The sequence below is a fragment of the Zalophus californianus genome, chromosome 5 (genome assembly GCF_009762305.2).
Source record: "Zalophus californianus isolate mZalCal1 chromosome 5, mZalCal1.pri.v2, whole genome shotgun sequence".
Lineage (NCBI taxonomy): Eukaryota > Metazoa > Chordata > Mammalia > Carnivora > Otariidae > Zalophus > Zalophus californianus.
Window position 1 is genome coordinate 82313366 of NC_045599.1, and position 22172 is coordinate 82335537.

Here is a 22172-nt window from a genome sequence, read left to right on the forward strand (position 1 = left end):
CTATTGAGGGAAAATAGCTCCTCGGAACCTGGTAGACTTCTCTCTTTCAATGCAGTATAGTTAGAGATGTCTTATGCTTTAATTGGGGAATGATGAAGTAGAAATAGTCTGAACCAATGCATAATCCAGAGGGGAGGTGCATAAAAACCAAATATCTTATTATTAGGTAGTCACTAGGTTATTTTAAAAAAGCAACCTGTTGTGGGGAAATGGCTCTAATTCTAACATTTGTTCTGAATAGTGGCTACTTCAATTCACTTTAAATCTTGCTCCTTTGTGAAATCAGGGAGTAGGCAGAGTAGTTCCTTTCACATTCTTATATTCTGTATCTCTCAAAGTCATAATTTGAAACATAACTTAAAGCTACATGGATTCTGAGAATAAAACTTATTTTGGCACAGCCTATCTTTGCATGACTTTTATTTCAGCATTCAGAAATCATTAAAGCACTATAAAAACCATCCCTCTAACTTTATGTCACTTTTTAAAATACATTTTAAGAGGAAATGAAGGCTAGACCTACAACTATGTTTGGATGTTTTATAAGTGATTAGCCATTTTGTTAGTTTACACAGAAATCATTCTCTAGTGTCAAAGAGTCGCAGTCACCACCACCAACAGTAAACTTTGCACTTGCTATGACGAGTGGAAGTAACAGCAGCTGTAAAAGCAGTTACCAAATTTTGAACAATATTAAAGTGTCAGCTATCATTTTCTGCATTTCTGATTTACATTTTTTTAGTTCTTCTAAAACACGATTTTTAATTTCCCATTTTACTGATGAGGGAAAAAAGAATGAAGATAAAATCTCTTAAAGGTGAAGTCACTTGCCCAAGGTCATAGAATTAATAAGAGTTCATCATTTTTAATCCTATGGCTTTTCTTTGGACAATGCTGCTCTCTAAATACTATCTTTCTGCTTTCTTACATGAAGCAAAAATTTCAGCCATACATTATTAGGTCAAAATAGGGTTGCTGTTTTCAGGCATGTGTGTGTGTTTTAATTAATCTAAACCAGCATTAAGATATAACATAACTTTCAGTAGAACTGATACCTAATGACACAGCCCTGTCATTCCCAAAAGGTGGATATGATTAACATTTCATAAGACAAGCATTTGAACATTTGCTATGACATGGTTTTTATCTTTTTAATTATCACATAATTTGACTTATTTTTTTGCTTGTTTGATTATGCACCAATATATCTGAGTAATGTATGTTTCCTATAGTCAGTAAATTTTAGTCTTTTAATCTGATATTTTTTAATAACCATCCATGCTGAGAACCATTTGGTCTGATATAAAGACATGACTTTGTTACAATAATTTTTGTAAAAGGCATTGATATCTTTTTCCACCCACTTATATGACAGCTTTGAGATACTGCTTTTAATTAAGCTCATGTGTTAATAGCCATAACCAGTCTATATAAAGCATACAGTTTTAGGAACTATTATTTAGGTTGCAATTTTAGAAAAAACAAGGCTGATAGTTAAATCAAATAACTCTTTGATATAAAGGAAAAATATAACAGCTAAATATCACTGGAGTAATTAAAAACTAAGGAGTTTAATATCATACAAATAGAACATGACTATTACAATTTAGGTCAAAAGAGATTACAAAAACTCAGGACTTTTAAACATTGAAATAAATTGAATTTTCCATATATAAGAAAATTTATGCCTGAATTTCAATATTTCTCAAGATTACAAACAAGAACATTTAATTATTGGTTTGAGGGCATGCTAATAAAGAAAATTACCCAATATCTTGAGGGGAAAAAAATTGCCTGGTGTGTAACATTTCTTTACTCAACATAAAATAAGTCATGGGCAATGGGAAATGAATATTGCCAATAATTTTTTCCAAGTATAGACATTTAAAAAAAAACAAGACAGGGACACCTGTGTGGCTCAGTCAGTTGAGCATCTGCCTTTGGCTCGGGTCATGATCCCCGAGTCCTGAGATTGAGCCCCACATTGGGCTCCCTGCTCAGCGGGGGGGGGGGGGGGGGGGGCTGCTTCTCCCTCTCCCACTCTCCCTGCTTGTGTTCCCTCTCTCACTGTGTCTCTCTCTGTAAAATAAGTAAATAAAATATTTTAAAAAATGGTAAAAGGTAGGTCAGGACAAGTAGAAAACCTAAAATCCCAGCAATAAAAGTTTATAAAAGAGGCATTCCTCCCACATCACCCACACTCGTATTCTTGGCCTCTTTCAATATCAATTTCTATCCAGTTCAAGAAAGGAATAGTTGAAAACAACTTTGTTAGTCAATACTACATTCTTTCATATTTATATTGTAAAGCAAATGCTTCAAATGTGACTTCATATAGATCATTCATTTCCTTTCTCTCTAGATTCAATTCCAAAAAATAAATCAGTACTATAAAATATTTTATTATGTGATTCTTTCCTTCCCAAGAAACTCTTTTTCCTACTTTGAGGGCTCAAAGGTGAGGGGGAGAGGCAGCCTCTGCATCAACAATGGAGAATGTAAACTTGTTTAGGAAAATCTTTACAAAACAAAGCCCATCAAAATGGCATTTTGCTACTTTGAAACTATACGACAATGTGGTGAAAAAAAAAAATAAAACACGACAATCTTCACTGCAAGCAGTTGCTGAAGAGTATAGAAATATTTTAAGTTCTCAAATGATTTAGCATATGAGCTTAAGTCACGGAATCTTAGATGAATTCAAATATTCTGCATTTATTTCTCTTCTCTATCAGTAAATATTGCTACTGGGTACATAAGAGGTAACTGAGTTATAAAAGTAAGATGTTTTAAAAAAAACTGTCCATCAACTTAAAATTACCTAATACATGAAATCAAAAGAAGGAAACCAACTATATTTTTCTTTCATTTCTTGACAAAGATTTTACTTAGTGCCCTTTTTTTTTACTACTATATTGAGATATAATTAAAAATGAAATTGTATACATTTAAAGTATACAGTGTGGTGATTTTATATGTATATACACACACACATATGATATATATTTGATTTATATATGCATATGACATACACACACACTGTAAAAGGATTCCCATCAAATTAATTAACACAGTCATCACCTCTAGAGTTGCCATTTTTTAAGTGTATGTGGTGAGAATGTTTGAGATCTACTCCTGTAGCAAATTTTCAAGCACATAATACAATATTATTAACTATAGTCACCATGTTGCATATTAGACTCCCCAAAATTTATTCATCTTATAACCGGATATTTGCACCTTTAACCAACAACCCCTTATTTCCCTCATCTACTAGACTCTGGAAAGCACCATTCCACTCTTAATTTTTTGGTTTAGATTCTACATATAAGTGGGATTATACGTTATTTGTCTTTCTCAGTCTGATTTACTTCACTTTGTATAATGTTTTCCAGGTTTATCTATGTTCCTGCAGATGATGGAATTTCCTTTTTTGGCTATATAATATTCTGTCATATATAAATACCACACTTTCTTAACCCATTTATCCATCTACAGACACTCAGGTTGTTTCTGTATCTTGGCTATTGTGAATAATGTTGCAATGAACATGGGAGTACAGATATTTCTTTTCAATACCAATTTCATTTCCTTCAGATATATATCCAGAAGTGGGATTGCTGAATCACATGGTAATTTTATTTTTAATTTTTTGAAAAATTCTCATACTGTTTTCTATAATGGCCGTACTAATTTATATTCCCACCAATGGGGTACAAGGGTTCTCTTTTCTCCACACCCTCACCAAAATTTATCTTCTCTTTTTTTGTGTGGTTCTTTTTTTTTTATTTTATTATGTTATGTTACTCACCATACATTACATCATTAGTTTTTGATATAGTGTTCCACGATTCATTGTTTGCATATAACACCCAGCGCTCCATTCAATATGTGCCCCCTTTAATACCCATCACCAGGCTAACCCATCTGCCCACCTCCCTCCCCTCTAGAACCCTCAGTTTGTTTCTCAGAGTCCATAGTCTCTCATGGTTCATCTCCCCCTCTAGTTCCCCCCACCTTCATTTTTCCCTTCCTACTATCTTCTTTTTTTTTTTTTAACATATAATGTATTATTGTTTCAGAGGTACAGGTCTGTGATTCAACAGTCTTACACAATTCACAGTGCTCACCATAGCACATACCCTCCCCAGTGTCTGTCACCCGGCCACCCCATCCCTCCCACCCACCACAACTCCAGCAACCCTCAGTTTGTTTCCTGAGATTAAGAATTCTTCAGATCAGTGAGATCATATGATACATGTCTTTCTCTGATTGACTTTTTTTGCTCAGCATAATACCCTCCAGTTCCATCCACGTCATTGCAAATGGCAAGATTTCATTTTGCCATTTTGATGGCTGCATAATATTCCATTGTGTGTGTGTGTGTGTGTGTGTGTGTGTGTGTGTGTGTGTGTGTACCACATCTTCTTTATCCGTTCATCTGTCGATGGACATCTTGGCTCTTTCCATAGTTTGGCTATTGTGCAAACTGCCGCTATAAACATCAGGGTGCACGTACCCCTTCGGATCACTACATTTGTATCTTTGGGGTAAATACCCAGTAGTGCAATTGCTGGGTCATATGGTAGCTCTATTTTCAACTTTTTGGAACCTCCATATTGTTTTCCAGAGGGGCTGTACCAGCGTGCATTCCCACCAACAGTATAGGAAGGTTCCCCTTTCTCCACATCCCTGCCAACATCTGTCATTTCCTGACTTGTTCATTTTAGCCATTCTGACTGGTGTGAGGTGGTATCTCATTGGGGTTTTGATTTGGATTTCCCTGATGCCAAGCGATGTTGAGCACTTTTTCATGTGTCTGTTGGCCACTTGGATGTCTTTTTTGGAAAAATGTCTGTTCATGTCTTCTGCCCATTTCTTGATTGGATTATTTGTTCTTTGGGTGAGTTTGAGAAGTTCTTTATAGACTTTGGATACTGGCCCTTTATCTGATATGTCATTTGCAAATATCTTCTCCCATTCTGTCGGTTTTCTTTTGGTTTTGTTGACTGTTTCTTTTGCTGTGCAAAAGCTTTTCATCACAGTCTTTCTAACAGGTTTGAAGTGATATCTCACTGTGGTTTCATTTGCAATTTCCTGATGATTAGTGATGGTGAGTACATTTTCATGTACCTGTTGGCCATCTGAATGTTTTCTTGGGAAAAATATATATTCAGGTCCTTTGCGTATTTTTTTAAATCAGTCTATTTTTGTTTTTTGGGTTTTGTTTTGTTGTGTTGTTATTGATTGTATGAGTTCTTTATATATTTTGGATATTAACTCCTTATTAGATGTATAGTTTACAAATATTTTCTCCCATTCCGTAGGTTGCCTTTTCATTTTGTGGACAGTTTATTTTTTCATGCAGAAGCTTTTTAGTTTGATGTGGCCCCATATGTTTATTTTTCTTTTTTTTATTTTATTTTATTTTTTTGGCCTGTCCTTTTGGTGTCATAGCCAAAAAAAAAAAAAAAAAAAAAAAAAAAATCATTGCAAAGACCAGAACCTAGGAATTTTTTCCCCTATCTTTTGTTTTGGAAGTTTTATGGTATCAGGATTCATGTTTAAGTTTTTAATCCATTTTGTAAGTGGTGTAAGATAAGGGTCTGGTTTCAGTCTTTTGAATGTGGATATGCAGTTTACCCAACATATTTACTAAAGAAACTATAATGCTAAGCAATGTAGATACAACAGTAAATTTTTTTTTTTTTTTTTTTTTTGGACAATTCTGGCATCCTTGTGTTGAACAGGGATGGAGGAAAGAATACTTTCAGGGTTTGGCTAGACAGTTAATGTTTTATATTTCTATACCTCACTTGTATTCTGGACTCTCTAGACAAAATTCATATAGTTCATTCTGGGTCTTAATATTGATATTAGTGCTTCCTTAAATCAATGTTTCATACATTTAACCAATTAACCTTTGCTTTTCAAAATAGATGCCAAATACTAAAAATATCATCACTATGAAAACTTCCTGTAAATTGGATTTTCATATTCTCCACCTGGAGATTTAAGTTATTATAAGCCAATACATAATGAAAAGAATTCCAGTAGAATAAAGTAATTGGGAAATAAATGAATGGAGTATAGTTTTTGTATTGTTTATGAAAGGAATGCTTCAATGCCCAGTGTACTTGTATAGAACTCTACACTTTAGAGTATAAACACACAGTCATAATGTTAGGAGCTAGCTGGACAATTAGGTAGTCAGGTCCAGAGTTCCCAACAACAACAACAAAGAAAACAGGGAGCTGGGACAGCTAAGACAAAACCACACTAGCATCTTGTTCTACAGTTTAGACGACACCACAGTAGCATCCTGTCTAGCAGCCTCTGCAGAAGTGACTTTTGCAAAACATCTTGAGACAAAACAATTAACCATAAAACACTGGTCACTATCAAAAATTGAGGCAGTTAGTCTTGAAATGTCAGCCCAAAACACCATCAGCACATGAACAATAACCCAATAGGTACAGGGGTACATGATCAAAATCCTGATTGGCACACCTTAGCAGCCTATCCAGAGGGCCTACACTCTGGTTACTTAAAATAATTCCACAAAAGAGCTTATAAAAACCCCTAGATTTGAATGCCAAAAGAGCAACCCTCTCAGGTCCCCTCCCTCTACAGAAGCTTTGTACTATTGCTCAAAAAAGTTTGCCTTGCTGCCCACCAATCTTTGTCTGGTCTACCTCTTCATTCTTTGAAGTGGTGTGACCAAGAACTGTGGGCACTAAGGGAACAGAAATCCTGTAAAAATCATTGGAATTTCAAGTTCCAACTTACAAAGATTTTAAAACAATAATACACCTTTCCTCCCCTTTCAATTATCTAAAATGTCACTTAACTCTCACTTAGTGTTAGCAACAGTAGTTTAGATCTGTTCACTGCTTTCTCTATCTACATGGGAAGTAAGACATTTTTGTAACTTATCAATTTGGGGATATCTATAGAGCCCCAGAAGGAAAGCAATATTAGCCTAAACAAGGAATATCTATCTAACCTACCTTTCTTTCTTCCTTTGAATCCCAGCAGCTATGTATTAAGGTCCTTCTCTTAGAAAAAAAGATTATATACCTAATTTATATGCCTTATCTTTCCTATTTTATGACTTTTTTACTTATGAAAATTAATAATGTTATTTTATCAAATGGATCATGCTGAAAATTCTTCACTCTTGTTTTTATTTCTGCCCATCACATACACTTTATTATCTCCAATGTGTCTACTAATCTTCCTCTGCTTCTCTTACACAAAGAATGGTGAATGCAGCCCACACTGTAGTCATACTTTCAGAAAGATTACTTTTAAGTGCTAAATTGTAATGCCATCTATTCTCTTCATTTCTCCTTTAAGTGTCTGATTTCCTAGACTTAATAACCTGACTCTCTATTCTACACATACACACATATACATACATGTGTACACGTAATACACCCATGTGCACACATATACATGACCCTTTACCTTAAGGTTTAAATAATAAAGTATAAAGACATCAATCAAATGCTTGGTGCTTAATGTCAGGTATAGGTGGATACTCCTATTTTAGTTCACATATTTCTCCTAACCATCCATGACAATGCACCCATAAACACTTTCACCCCAGATTAATAAATGCACTTAAAAATTTTTTAAATCACCCTTCCCTAATCTTATAACCATATTCTCATTTACTTGTTTCAACAGAACTTTAGAATTAAATGACTGTATGACATTTTTCTGTAGTCCTAGTATCAAATAATTCTTATTGTTAAATTCCCTTCATTGCAATTTGTAACCATTTCACTTCTTCCAATATTCCTACAGCAATCACTCAAATTCCTAGAGTTACTGCCATCTTCCTTTACAACTAGCTACCACAAATATTATATTCACAAATTTCCCTGCTTTTTAATTACATTATGCAATCTGGCAACATATAGAGAAGCCAAACCAAAAAACAAACAAACAAAAAAACCTACTGCATTTTACATTATATTAAATGATTCTCCTTTAATGCCATCCACTTCTGTGTAAAATATCATAGCAAAACCCACTGCCTTAATGAAACATGTAACATTTTTAATATTAGGACGACCATATTACAACTTTCTGTTTCTACCTCTCTAGAAGCAAAAACAAATATCCTCTAGCTTCTATATAATAAATAATATCACTGAATAGTTGGTATTTACTAATTATATATTATGATAAGAACTTCACACACATTTCCTTATAACGTTCACACTGATTTTATGGGGTACTTTATATTATCCGCCCCATTTCCATATGACATAACCAATCTTTATGGAGGTTAACTAACTTGTCTGAATTCACCCAGGTTTGGATAAAACCAGATGTGAACCCAAAGTGCATCTGACACAGAGGTATATCCTCTTAACTGCTTTGTGATCTTAAGGATATTATGTTTTCCTACTTGTGAACCTCAATCAAGGTGCACTCAGCTCAGAATATTCTTTTTTTTTTTCACAATTAAGAACTGATGTTAAGTTCTTATGACTGTATTAATTGCTATATTAATATGGCAAAAAACCATCAGTTATGTCTCTCTTTCAAAAATATTACATATTTAACCAAGTATAATAAAACAAATAAACAATGGCAATAAAAAGCAAATGACACCTCACTATTTTAATTTAACCTGACATCTTTGAACCTTAGTGAATGAACTCTTATTTTTATACAACTGCCCTCAATACAATTTTTATAGCATTTAAACATTTCTTTTCATATACACAGTAAACATATTTATCACTTAATAAGAATATTTTACCATATGTCACAGATCTGTAAACATATTTTTAAATTTCATTTCACTATTACAAAACATGCAATCATTAAGATTTTTAAAAATATATTACTATTTTTTCATGTGAAGTTTATGTAAGCCTTTAGTCTTAGAGAATTCAATAGAAAATAAAATTTTATCTTTTTGTTACTCATTTTATAGACAAGGTAACCGAGAATTTGAAAAGTTTATTACTTTGTATCATACAGCATAAGTAACGCTAACAGACCTGACATTGAAACCCTGGGTGCCTGGGCCAGTGTTCTTTCTCTGATATTGAAACTTTATATTGACACTGCCTCCAGTGTCTTTTAATCCTAGCCTTGTAAACACGAAAATGCTGGTTTTCTCTTTATTTGTAGTTTAAAAGCTATGAGTAATTAAATAAAATGTGTAATATACTATATCTTTCATATTTATTTTGTTTGCTATAATTTCAAGGTTTATTTAAAGCCAAAATAAAACTTTTCCAAGAGACCTAAACTTCTTTTTTCTGAAGTAACTGTTGCACTCCAGACAGACAACATTAATACAATTTATAAGATATGCTAAACATTAGCTACTAAAATCTGCTAATGCAGCATTTAAGCAGAAAAGATAGGTCAGGAAATTCAAAGTGATGACTGTGTACTATTGTTCATGCAAAACTATATTCCAAGTGACCAGGTCACAATAGAAACTAGATATATATGTATACATAATACATATTTTCTAGACTTTATGCATTGAAACTACCAAATTATATTAAGTTTGTTTATATGCATTTTTATTTCTATTATAAGCATAGATCAAATTGTATTCAAAGAGAATTTAGAATACATGAGGCATACTTAGATAACCAAATGGGAGGAAAACACAGCCTGTGTCTTTCTGGCAGTCATTGAATTTTTTTCAAAATCTTGTTTGTTTTTATTTAAATTAACACTTTCTATATATTCCATTAGGTTGACAATGAATTCAGCACAAATTTTTTAGGCTTTAAAATATGTAGGGCATTGTAATACCACTTTTAAAATATATGGATCAAGTTATAATACATTCTTAATAAAACAGGTCTTTAGAAATTATAGTAAATATGTACTTTAATTCCAATCTTTTTTTTTTTTAATTTGCTCTTTTGGGGGGGTACATATTTATTTGACTCAATGAATTTCTTATGGACTTTATAATAATTGATTAAAATACTAGTTCCTTGAACAGTCTTACATTCAATAAGATAACACACATCAATGTTATGGTGTGTGTGTGTGTGTGTGTGTGTATATATATATATATATATATATATATGAAGGAAAGAGTGTTTTATTATTTTAAAATAGCTTCTTTTCCACAGACAAAGCTGTGTAATAGGCAATATTTGACAGACTCTCTATTCTCACTCCCACCATCCTCCGAACCCTAGTTCTTTACTAGTGTTCCCTAGCTCTTCTTCATAAGCGCATACACATCCTATCTCTTTACATACAAGGTATTGAGCATTTTTGCCCAGAATTTGCTTGGTGATTGGAGTACAGTGTGTATTCTAGGTGTTCTAAGTGTTTAGGTATTCTAGACTCAGCTGGACGCATAATGAAAAATGCTAAAATGGCAGCATGTGCAAAGCATTGTAGAACCACAGGGAGGAGGCAAGTAGTTCATCCTAGAAAGATCTTGAACTCCTCATAATGGAAGTGGCTTTTGATAAAATACTTGATAGTTGAAGTAGTAGAGCTTCAAGATGGGAAAATAACTGGTACAAAGGCACAAAACTATGAAAGATTAGAATGAGTCAATAAGCAATAATGCTGGAATCATAAATTATTTGGTATGGAGCAATGGGCTGGCTCAAGTGGTAAAGCATGCAACTTGATCTTGGGGCCCTGAGTTTGAGCTTCATGTTGGATGTAGAGAGTACATAAAAATAAAATCGTTTTAAAAATAAATTATTTGGTATGAATGTATTAATCATGAAGATCTGCGGATGAAATTACAGGCATCATAGTAGTATGTTAGCAATTGAAGGGAAGAGAGGTTAAGAACGAGAATTGAAACAGAATTTCTAGGTACAAAGTAAAGAATCAAATTGTCTACTTGAACTAAATATCTATAGAAATATATCAATCATGAAAAAATAGGATTTTTTTTCAAATTCTCTAAGGGAATACTAACAAAACACTCTTTCAAGATATTTTAATGCTGCTATTTCACCAGGTAATTTTAAAAAATGTGTATGATATGCACAGTGAGGAAGGGCAGTGATATTTTCCAATAAAATACACTTCATTGGCTGGGAATGGGAAATAATGTTTCTGGCTGCACAGTACTACTGCCACTTGCCCTCTATCTTCTCTTAGCTATTGTTGGTGAAACCTTTAACAGCCTATAATCCCTAGTTTCCTCATTTCCCATTGGTGAGATGAAGGATATAACAATAGTCATAAAACATGTTCCCTTTTCAAAAACCTTTACAGCCAGGTCCAGCTTTTTCAAACCCTTTTGTCCCAGCAAGAATAATTTTCAAGCACAAAAGATAAGTGGAGAATAGACATTAATAGTTTTATTTGACATACTGCTAAGTATACTAAGAAAAATCTTGCATTTCATCATTTTATCTTTAGTCCATCTGGTTCAAAAATAGGAAGTATGCTATATCACCATATATGGCATACAATGTTTTTCTTCTGTGTAGAATTTCCAGGAAAGTCTCTGTAGAAAACAGATCCTAGTTGTGAGGTCTTCAAATTCAAGCATCGTTATGGAAATCTTCCAGCTCAGAAAGGAAGAAGGTAAACTCTCAGTAACTTAAGTATATTTATCTTATGGTTAAAAGTTCAACTCTCCCAAATTTTCATCCAGGATCATATTGTGTATTTTAGCGCAAACAGAATGTTCATCAAAACATGACATTTCCTTTAGTCAGTCATGAGTTCTACTTTAAGAAAAAAAAATTACAATTATGGTGCACAGCCACATAAAAAAGTAAAAATTCAAACATTTGCAAGGTAATTAGTTATACCTATATTTTTACAGCTGCAAGATACTGAAAATGTGTATGAACATTTGATTCATTACAGCATTTATCTCTCTCAAACACACACTTTCCCTGCCCCCACTCCTTTCTCTGTATCCCCCCACCCACTGTCTCTCTGTCTGTCTCTCTCTCTATATATAGAAGATCATATCGCTAGTGAGAAGTAGAGCAGGAGCTTTAGCACAGGCCAGACAGGAAAATCCCATCTACATTTCATTTCTTATTTTTTTTATTTTCAATCACTTTCTACTTTGTAACACTTAGAAAGTCTTTTTATCGAGTGTCACTACCTTTTAACAACATTTGGTGCATAAACTTCTGTTCTTCATTGGAAAAGCAGAGGCTGGCAGAGAGTATAATGGAGTAAACTTGTGTACATTTAATTTTCTGTACTTACTCAAAGATTATAACAAAGATACCGAAATACCTGTATGTTTATATCTATGCCTATGTTTATATATGTGTGTACCTATATGAATATCTACAGGGATATCCATATTTATCTATGTAGTCTCAGAGCATAAATCAACTTTTAATTTACTAGCTCTCCAAACAATGAAGAAATAGTTGGCTATGTGGGAATTATTGAAAAATCATATAGTTAATGGAAAACTATATGTAATGAACTTTATGAGCAATAGAAATTTTTTTGAGAAGAGTTGTCCATGTATTTTCTTTGTGCCTTCTGGGCTTATAGAGAACCAGACTTGCTGGCAATATGACATAATACTACTAAAGAACAGACAGGGCTGGGAATCAAACACAACTGGTTCAAATTCCCTCTATTCTCTTATTAAGTATGGAATACAGGCGAAGCACTTGCATTCCATATATTCCAAAGTCTAGATGAGTTTTAAAAATTCTTTCTCATAGAATTTTAAAGCATAGTAAATTGTAAAGAATTATAAATTATCAGGCATAGAACTTCACACACTGTAAGAGCCTAGCAGATAGGCAAATGTTTTAATTATTTTGTTTATCAGATGATTATACCTAAAAATGATTATTTGGAAAGAATTAAAAGGCTTATTTGTCTACTTATATAGCCTTATATAATGACTTATCTAATCTCTTGAATAATCTCCACATATAAAAACATTGGTAAAAATGTAAGGAGAATATAAATCTTCAATGAATTAATAAATGACCATAAATGAAGGTCAACATATGCTTTCAATTGTCTAGGAGAATTAACTAAGGCATTCTGAATTGGAGTCTTGGTGAATGCATTAGATATATCTGTTAATTCACTTAAGTAAAGCTTGTAGAGCAGCTCTTTAATCACAGATATATACGTGTTTGTTTCTCTAATGAGATTGGACAGTTTCTATGTAAGTCATTTCTGGAGATATTAGCCTGCATTGGCATGTATCACTATGGTTCTCCAATTTAGAACAAACCAGGAAATTGATCTGTTGACCTTAAATTATCATTTAATAAGTAAATTAATGAAAAAAATTAGATAATCATTAATATAGGAAAGTAAGACTATTTTCCTAAGTGAGTTCTCTGTTGCCTTCCCCTTAAATATAGCTTTCCCACAGAGTTCTGTCCTTCATTTTTAAAATGAGATTTTCTTCATTTTTTTATGACTTCATGAATTCCTATAGGTGAATGACTTCCAAATATGTATCTCTAGCACAGATCCTTCCTCTGCACTTCAAGTCTATACATTCAACTACCTACCAAGCATGAGTAACTGGCGTCCCATGGGTCACCCAAAACCACAGTATCTACAACTGAAAGCATTAATATTTCCTCCAAAAATCAATATTCTTTAATTACATCACCATCAGTGTGGTCACAAAATCATGGAACCTAGAATTTGTCTTCAAATCTTTTTTACTCTTCTTAGTCTGTATATAAATTGGTAATGCAGTCCTGTTTCTTCCACCTTATTAATAACATGTATTTACCCTTCCTGCTCCATCTGCACTGGTGCTGCCTATTATCTGGACTATCACTATAGTCTCTTCAGTAGTTTAGGTGTTTTATCTTCCAAAATTTGGCAGAGAAATCTTTCTAAAATCAGTAACAACAATGAAAATGTGATCCCGATTATCTCCCAACTATTCATTCAGTTGCTTCCTCTTTTCTACTAAAGTGAAAAGTCCTTAATGCAGTATGAGGAATACCATAATGTGGTCCCTGCCTAACTCTCTAGAGTTACTGTCTTCACATTCTGATGCCAATCACCTGAGAAAGCAATCAAATGGAACTACGTGCTCATCTCAAACTACCTATATTTTGCAACTATGCCTAGAATACCAAATCCTTATGTCACAATAAACCAACAATAGGAAGCTGTATAGCAGCTTCCAGTTCAAATAAAATTGGACACCGATTTCTTTGTGCACCAACTGAACCCCATTAAATTAAAAATACTTTAGTTCTCATAATAAAAATATTACATTTGTATATGATCTAAACTCTCTTTGATCATTAAATTATAGTAAGCTCACTGAAAGCTAGAATCATACCTTATCTCTCATTGAGTTTCCTCAATGCCTATGCTTAGAATGGTAATTGACACAAAGGAAGTATCTATTAATGTTCATAGAATAAATTAATTCCAAACCAATATTTATTAATCCATTTATCAAATGAATTGGACCAATCTTCTTGATGCCCATCCCAGGAGAAAAATAAATTGAGTGTGAAATTCTTGGAATAAAAGGAATAATAGACACTTTTATAATGATGGTGTTGGTGATGATTAAGAAGTACCCCAAAATGTTCTGAAAGAAACTAACTCTGTGGGCTTGGGGGGGATGAAAGGCAATGTAAGGTTAAAATTATAGTAATAAACACGTAATGAATTTTCAAGGATGTGTTGTGGAGCTCCTATGGTATTTATAAGTATGTGACCCAGTTGCTGGCAATAGCAACCTAACTTCGAGAATTAGAATGTCTTTCATTTTATTTTAAGTTGTATTTTGACCAAGAGAAATAGAATTAGTATATTCTTAAATTGATTTTAATCATTTATAGTTATACCTCATTTATCTCACATTACTGAGGAAGAATATTGTTCTTTACATTAATGAAACATTCAGATAACTTTAAGTATTCTTAAAAAAAAAATAAGAATTTATGGTGCCTGGGTGGCTCAGTTGGTTAACCATCTGCCTTCAGCTCAGGATATAATCTCAGAGTCCTGGGATGGAGCTCTGCACCTGGCTCCATGCTCAGCGGGGATTCTGCTTCTCCCTCTCCTTCTACCCCTCCCCGCCAATGCATGCTCTCAGTATCTCTCTCTCCCTCTCTCTCAAATAAATAAAATCTTTAAAAAAAAATAAGAATTTATTCTGTATCTATGATGGTATCATGAGGCACTCTACAGAAATTTTCCCTAAAAAAAAAAAAAAGCAAAGTTGGCGAAAACCACTTATATAAATAAATTGTCTCTAAAAATTGTCCCAAGGGCATACTAAGGGCATATATTAAAGAAAAAAAAATTATTTAAGAGAATCTCCGGGGCGCCCGGGTGGCTCAGTTGTTAAGCGGCTGCCTTCTGCTCAGGTCATGATCCCAGGGTCCTGGGATCGAGCCCCACATCGGGCTCCCTGCTCGGCGGGAAGCCTGTTTCTCCCTCTCCCGCTCCCCCTGCTTGTGTTCCCTCTCTCGCTGGTCTCTCTCTGGCAAATAAATGAATAAATAAAATCTTTAAAAAAAAAAAATCTCCAAAAATTCTACAAGAACAGTGCGAGTTTGTGCATTAGAGCTGCAACTAACTCCCTCCCCCTCATCATCCGGGTCATCTTGATGGACACAACGTGTCAGGTGGGTGTGGTCAAGAGGAGAGAACATTTCTTATCCCCATCTCCCAATCAGGAGTTACCATACCCGTGAGGGGCAGGCCACCAACTCTTCATTTCACCTCCAACACTAAACTGAAAAGGTTAAGTGCCTGGTGAGGACATCCAACAGGTCAGGAGTTTCCTTCCTCTACCAAGTCTTTACACATGGGATAGAGGTTCGATATCAGGCATGGCCAGCCAACAATATAGCTTCCTTAATAAGCATACCTTCCGTGTTGGAAGAGGCAAGATGGGGAGACCACAGGCTACAGTCACATTCCGTACAGAGACTAGTAGCCCAGGGAGTTTTCCCAGAAGGATAGGAAATCCACAGAAATCGAGAGCTCCAAAGCACTCCCCAAGGTCTGGCTTTATTAGAACTGGAGTGTGGGGAAGTTCACTTATAAGGACACTATTAAAAATAATAACTTAATTAAGAACAATGAGTTAAACCACAAACCATCTATTTCACCAGAGAGAACGAGTAAAAGAGATAGCTAAAAATAGCTCTGCTAGGGTCAGAGTAAATTTCAAAGACTGGCCTTAATTTAATTCCTGAATTTAACTGGATCTGACTGCTGAGCAATTAGTGTACCAGGACATTGCCAAAACTCTAGGGCAATCAACCATTAATTAGTAGCCTAACATGTGAGGTATAATACCAAATGAAACATGTACTAACAGAGAGATCAAGGAAAGAGACAATCAAAGACACTAGACAAAACAGATGTCAAATTTAACAGGTAGACTTCAAATGTTATGGGGATTCACCTTCCCCTGCCAGGCTCTAGTCTGTTTTTCACCTTTCACTGTGACCCCAGCTCACTCCCTACCATGGACAGCAATGTCCCCTGCTCTCACAAAGTACATCTCCTCCCTTCCTACCTTCTTCCATGTGTCCTCTTCTCTACCTTTAGCTGTAAAATTTGTTCTGCCAGTCTTCAGGTCTATTTTCTGAGTTATTTATGCTGATGTGAAGGTTATTTAGTTGTATTCCTGGGACAAGGTGAACTTAGAGTCCTACTGGCCATCTTCCCAGCCTCCTGTTCATAGAGGGGTCTCGATGCCACCCATGCTCTCTGAACCACGTTCTGAAGTGAGGAAATGTAACTCTCCCTCCTGTATGACCCTGGCGTTTTTCAAACTGCTAACTCCATATGGTATGCCTGCTTGCTGGTTTGTCCTGCTGTTTGTTGTTGTTGTTGTTGTTGTTGTTGTTTAAGGGCAGGGACTCAGTGTCCTAATGCCTCATGGCTCTCCCAGAGCCAAGCCACTGGTTTTTGAAATTCTAGGCTTTAAGTCCCCCTGGTTGTAAGAACTCCTGAAATTCAGCCCCTCTTGCTTTCAAAGCCTCCTGTTCTAAGAACAAAGGAGTTGGCAGGAGCCATTTCTCTCCCCTCTCCCCCAGCATAAACACACAGCAACCTGCAGGAACAAGCGTGGTGTCCACACTAGCTACCTAACTTGTTACACAAAGCCCAACCCTGCACACTTCAGTAGATCTGCCCTTGCCCATCACACTGGCCTCAGGCCCAGTGCTGAGGTCCCCCTCCTCCAAAAGACCAGCACAAACCCTGTCAACACTGCCTTTCCAGACCTGGGGCCTTGGTTCTGGTGGCAGCAAGAGCAGGTCTCATTTCACAAGGAGACGAGCCAGACGAGCACACACCTTGTTAAAATGCACCCTACCGAGGTGGGGATCAAGCACTTCCATGACAGGCAAAAGGAGCCTCTGTAAATGACAAGACTAAAGGAAAAAGAGGCCAGGACACAACAGCAGGGCACACATGACACACATAGGTGACACTCCCTCAAGCATCAGGTCCTGGGGAACAGGGGACACTGCACTGCAGGGCACCACAGGACCTCTTCTTCATAAGACCATTACCTTCAAGAACAAAGGCATAGCTGACTTTCCTAATACATGGAAACAGATATAGAAAGTTAGACAAAATGAGGAGACAGAGGAATATGTGCCAAATGAAAGAACAGGACAAAACTACAACAAGAGACCTAAAAGAAATGGATATCATTAATATGTCTGATAGAGAATATAAGGTAATTATCATAAAGATACTCAGTGGACTTGAAAAAAGAATGGAGGACATCAGTGAGACCCTTAACAAAGTTTAAAAAATGAAACAAGAAATGAACAACACAATAAATGAAGTTAAAAATATACTTGGTGGAATAAATAGGCTAGAGGAAGCAGAAGAATGAATTAATGACATGTAAGACAATACTAGAGAGCAATCAAGCTGAACAATGAGAAAAAAAAATTATGTGAAATAAGAACAGAATTAGAGAACTTAAGTGACTCCAGCAAATGTAACAGCATTTACATTATAGAGATCCCAGCAGAAGAGAGAGAAAATGGGGAAGAAAATGATTTCAAAGAAATAATAGCTGAAAACTTCCTTAATATGGGGAAGGTAACAGATGTTCAGATTCAGAAGACACAGAGATCCCCCCCAAAAATCAACCCAAGGAGGTCCACACCAAGACACATAGTAATTAAAATGGCAAAAAGTAGTGATAAAGAAAAAGTTTTTAAAGCAGTAAGAGAAGACAGGTACATACAAGGGAAACCCATAAGGCTATCAGTGCATTTTTCAGGAGATACTTTGCAAACCAAAGAGGAGTGGCATGATATATTCAAAGTGCTGAAAGGAGAAACTCTGCAGCCAAGAATACTCTATCCAACAAGGCTATCATTCAGAATACAAGGAGTGATAAAGAGCTTCTCAGACAAACAAAAACTAGAGGAGTTCATGACTACTAAACCAGCCCTACAAGAAATATTAAAGGGGACACTTTAAGTGGAAAAGAAAGACCATAAGTGAAAGTACAAAAAGTAGGAAATACAAAAGCAGTAAAAATAAGTATAACTATTAAAATCAATCAAGGGATTCACAAAATAAAAGGATGTAAACTAAGACACCATGTACATAAAACATGGGGGGAGAGGAGTAAGAATGGGTTCAAACTTAAATATCCATCAACTTAATTAGACTTTATATGAAGAAGATGTTATATACAAACCTAATGGTAACCACAAATCAAAAACCAGTAATATATGCAAAGAATAAGGAGAAATTAATCCAATTATATCACTAAAGAAAGCCAACAAACCATTAAAGAGACCAAGAGAAGAGAGAACCAGAGAAAAAATACAAAAACAACGAGAATGTAACAAAATGGCAATAAATACATATCTATCAATAAGTACCTTAAATATAAATGGAGTAAAAACTCCAACCAAAAGATATAGGGTAACAGTGAATAAAAAAACAAGACCCACCTATATGCTGCCTCCAAGAGACTCATTTCAGACTTAAAGACAACTGCAGGTTAAAATATATATCATGCAAATAGACATCAAAAGAAAGCCAGGGTAGCAATACTTTTATCAGACAAAATATATTGTAAAACAAGGACTATAACAAGAGACAAAGAAGGACACAAATAATAAAGGGAAGATATAATAATTGTGATTATTTATGCAGCCAACATGGGAGCATCCAAATAAATAAAACAGCTAATAACAAACATAAAGGAACTAATCAATAGTAATACAGTAACAGCAGGGGACTTTAACACCCCACTTACATCAATGCACAGATCATCCAAACAGAAAATCAACATGCAAACAGCGGCTTTGAATGACACATCAGACCAGGTGGATTTAAAGATATATTCAGAATATTCCATCCTAAAACGCCAGAATACACATTCTTTCAGGTTCACAAGGAACATTCTCTAGACTACATATTAGGCCACAAAACAAGTCTCAACAAATTCAAAAAGTTCAAAGTCATACAATGCATGTTTTGTGACCACAATGTTATTAAACTAGAAATCAACCACAAAAAAATCTGGAAAAAGCACAAATACATGGAGGTGAAATTACATGCTACTAAACGATGAATGGGCCAACTAAGAAATCAAAGAATAGATTTTAAAAAGTACATGGAAACAAATGCAAATAAAAACAAGAGTCCAATATCTTTGGGATGAAGCAAAAGCAGTTTTGTGGGTTTTTTTTTTATTTTAGCAAATACAGGCCTACCTCAAAATGCAATAAAACTCTCAAATAAACAACTTAAACTTACACCTAAAGTAGCTAGAAAAAGAACAACAACCAAAACCCAAAACCAGCTGCTAGAAGGAAATAATAAAGATTAGAGCAGAAATAAATGATACAGAAATTAAAACAAACAAACAACAAACCAATAGAACAGATCAATGAAACCAGAATCTGGTTTTTGGAAAGACTGACAAAACTGATCAACCTCTAGCCAGACAAGGAGAGGGAAGGAGAGGAGAGGAAAGGAAAGGAAAAAGGAAAAGAAAAAGGAAAGGGAAAGGAAGAGAAGGGAAGAAAAAAAAGAAAAGTAAAGTAAAGAAAGAGGGAGGGAGAGAGGGAGGGAGACAGACTGGGGACTCAAACAAAATCACAAATTAAAGAGGAGAAATTACAAATAATACCACAGGAATACAAAAAAAAAAATATGAGATATTATGAAAACCTATATGCCAACAAAATGGACAACCTAGAAGAAATGGATAAATTCCTAGAAACATACCAAAACTGAAGCAGGAAGATATATAAAATTTGAATAGACCAATCACCAGCAATGAAATTGAATAGGTAATCAAACTCCCAAAAAACAAAAATCCAGGACCACCACTAAGAAAGAACTACAAGCCAATATCTCTGATAAATATAGATGCAAAAATCCTCAACAAAATACTAGCAAACTGAACCCAACAATACTTAAAAAAAAAATCATTCAGTAAAGTAACAGGATACAAAATCAATATACAAAAATCTGTTGCCTTTCTATACTTTAATAATGAAGCAGAGAATGAGAAATTAAGAAAATAATCCCATTTACAATTACACCAAAAGTATTAAAATACCTAGGAATAAACTTAACCAAAGAGGTTAAAGACATGTACTCTGAAAACTATATAATACTAATGAAAGAAATTGAAGATGATACCAAAAAATGGAAATATTCCATATACATGGATTGGAAGAACAAATATTGTTAAAATGTCTACACTACCCAAAGCAATCTACACATTTAATGAATCTCTATCAAAATACCAAAGGATTTTTCACAGAACTAGAATTAACAATCCTAAAATTTCTATGGAACCACAAAAGACCCTGCATAGCCAAAGCAATGTTGAAAAAGAAAGACAAAACTGGAGGTATCACAATTCCAGACTTCAAGTTATATTACAAAGCTGTAGTAATCAAAACAACATGGTACTGGCACAAAAACAGGCACAAAGATCAATGGAACAGAATAAAAAAAACAGAAATAAACCTATATTTATATGGTCATTTAATCTTCAAAAAAGGAAAGAATATGCAATGGGAAAAAGAAAGTCTCTTCAACAAATGGTGTTGGCTACATGCAAACGAATGAAACGGAGGGCACTAAGGAGAAAAATATGCAGCCAAGATACTTTATCCAGCTAGGCTGTCATTGAAAATAGAAGGAGAGATAAAAAGCTTCCAGGACAAACAAAAACTAAAGGAATTTGCAATCACCAAACAGCCCTACAAGAAATATTGAAAGGGGTCCATCCTCTAAGCAAAGAGAGAGCCCAAAACTAACATAGACCAGAAAGGAACAGAGACAATATACAGTAACAGTCACCTTAGAGGCAATACAGTGGCACTAAATTCGTATCTTTCAATAGTTACTCTGAATGTAAATAGGCTAAATGCACCAATCAAAAGACACAGGATATCAGATTGGATAAAAAAAACAAGACCTATCGATATGCTATCTGTAACAGACTCATTTTAGACCCAAAACACCTCAAGATTTAAAGTGAGGGGATGGAAAACCATTTATCATGCTAATGGACATCAAAAGAAACATGGAGTGTCTATCCTTATATCACACAAATTAGGTTTTAAACCAAAGACTGTAATAAGAGATGAGGAAGGACACTGTATCATATGTAAAGGGTCTACCCAATAAGAAGACCTAAAAATTGTAAATATTTATGCCCCTAAGATGGGAGCAGCCAATTATATAAGCCAATTAATAACAAAAGCAAAGAAACACATCAACAATAAATAATACCAGGGGACTTTAACACCCCCATCACTGAAATGGCAGATCATCTAAGCAAAAGATCAACAAGGAAATGACACACTGGCCCAGATGGATTTCACAGATATATTCAGAAAATTCTATCCCAAAGCAACAGAATATACATTCTTCCCTAGTGTACATGGAACATTCTCCAGAATAGATAATATCTGGGTCACAAATCAGGTCTCAACCAATACCAAAAGACTGGAATCATTCCCTGCATATTTTTGGACCACAATGCTTTGAAACTCGAACTCAATCACAAGAGGAAAGTTGGAAAGAACTGAAATGCATGGAGACTAAAGAGCATCCTACTAAAGAATGAATGGATCAACCAGGAAATTAAAAAAGAATTTTAAAAATTCATGGAAACAAATGAAAATGAAAATACAACTGTTCAAAATCTTTGGGATGCAGCAAAGGCGTCCTAAGAGGGAAGTATGTAG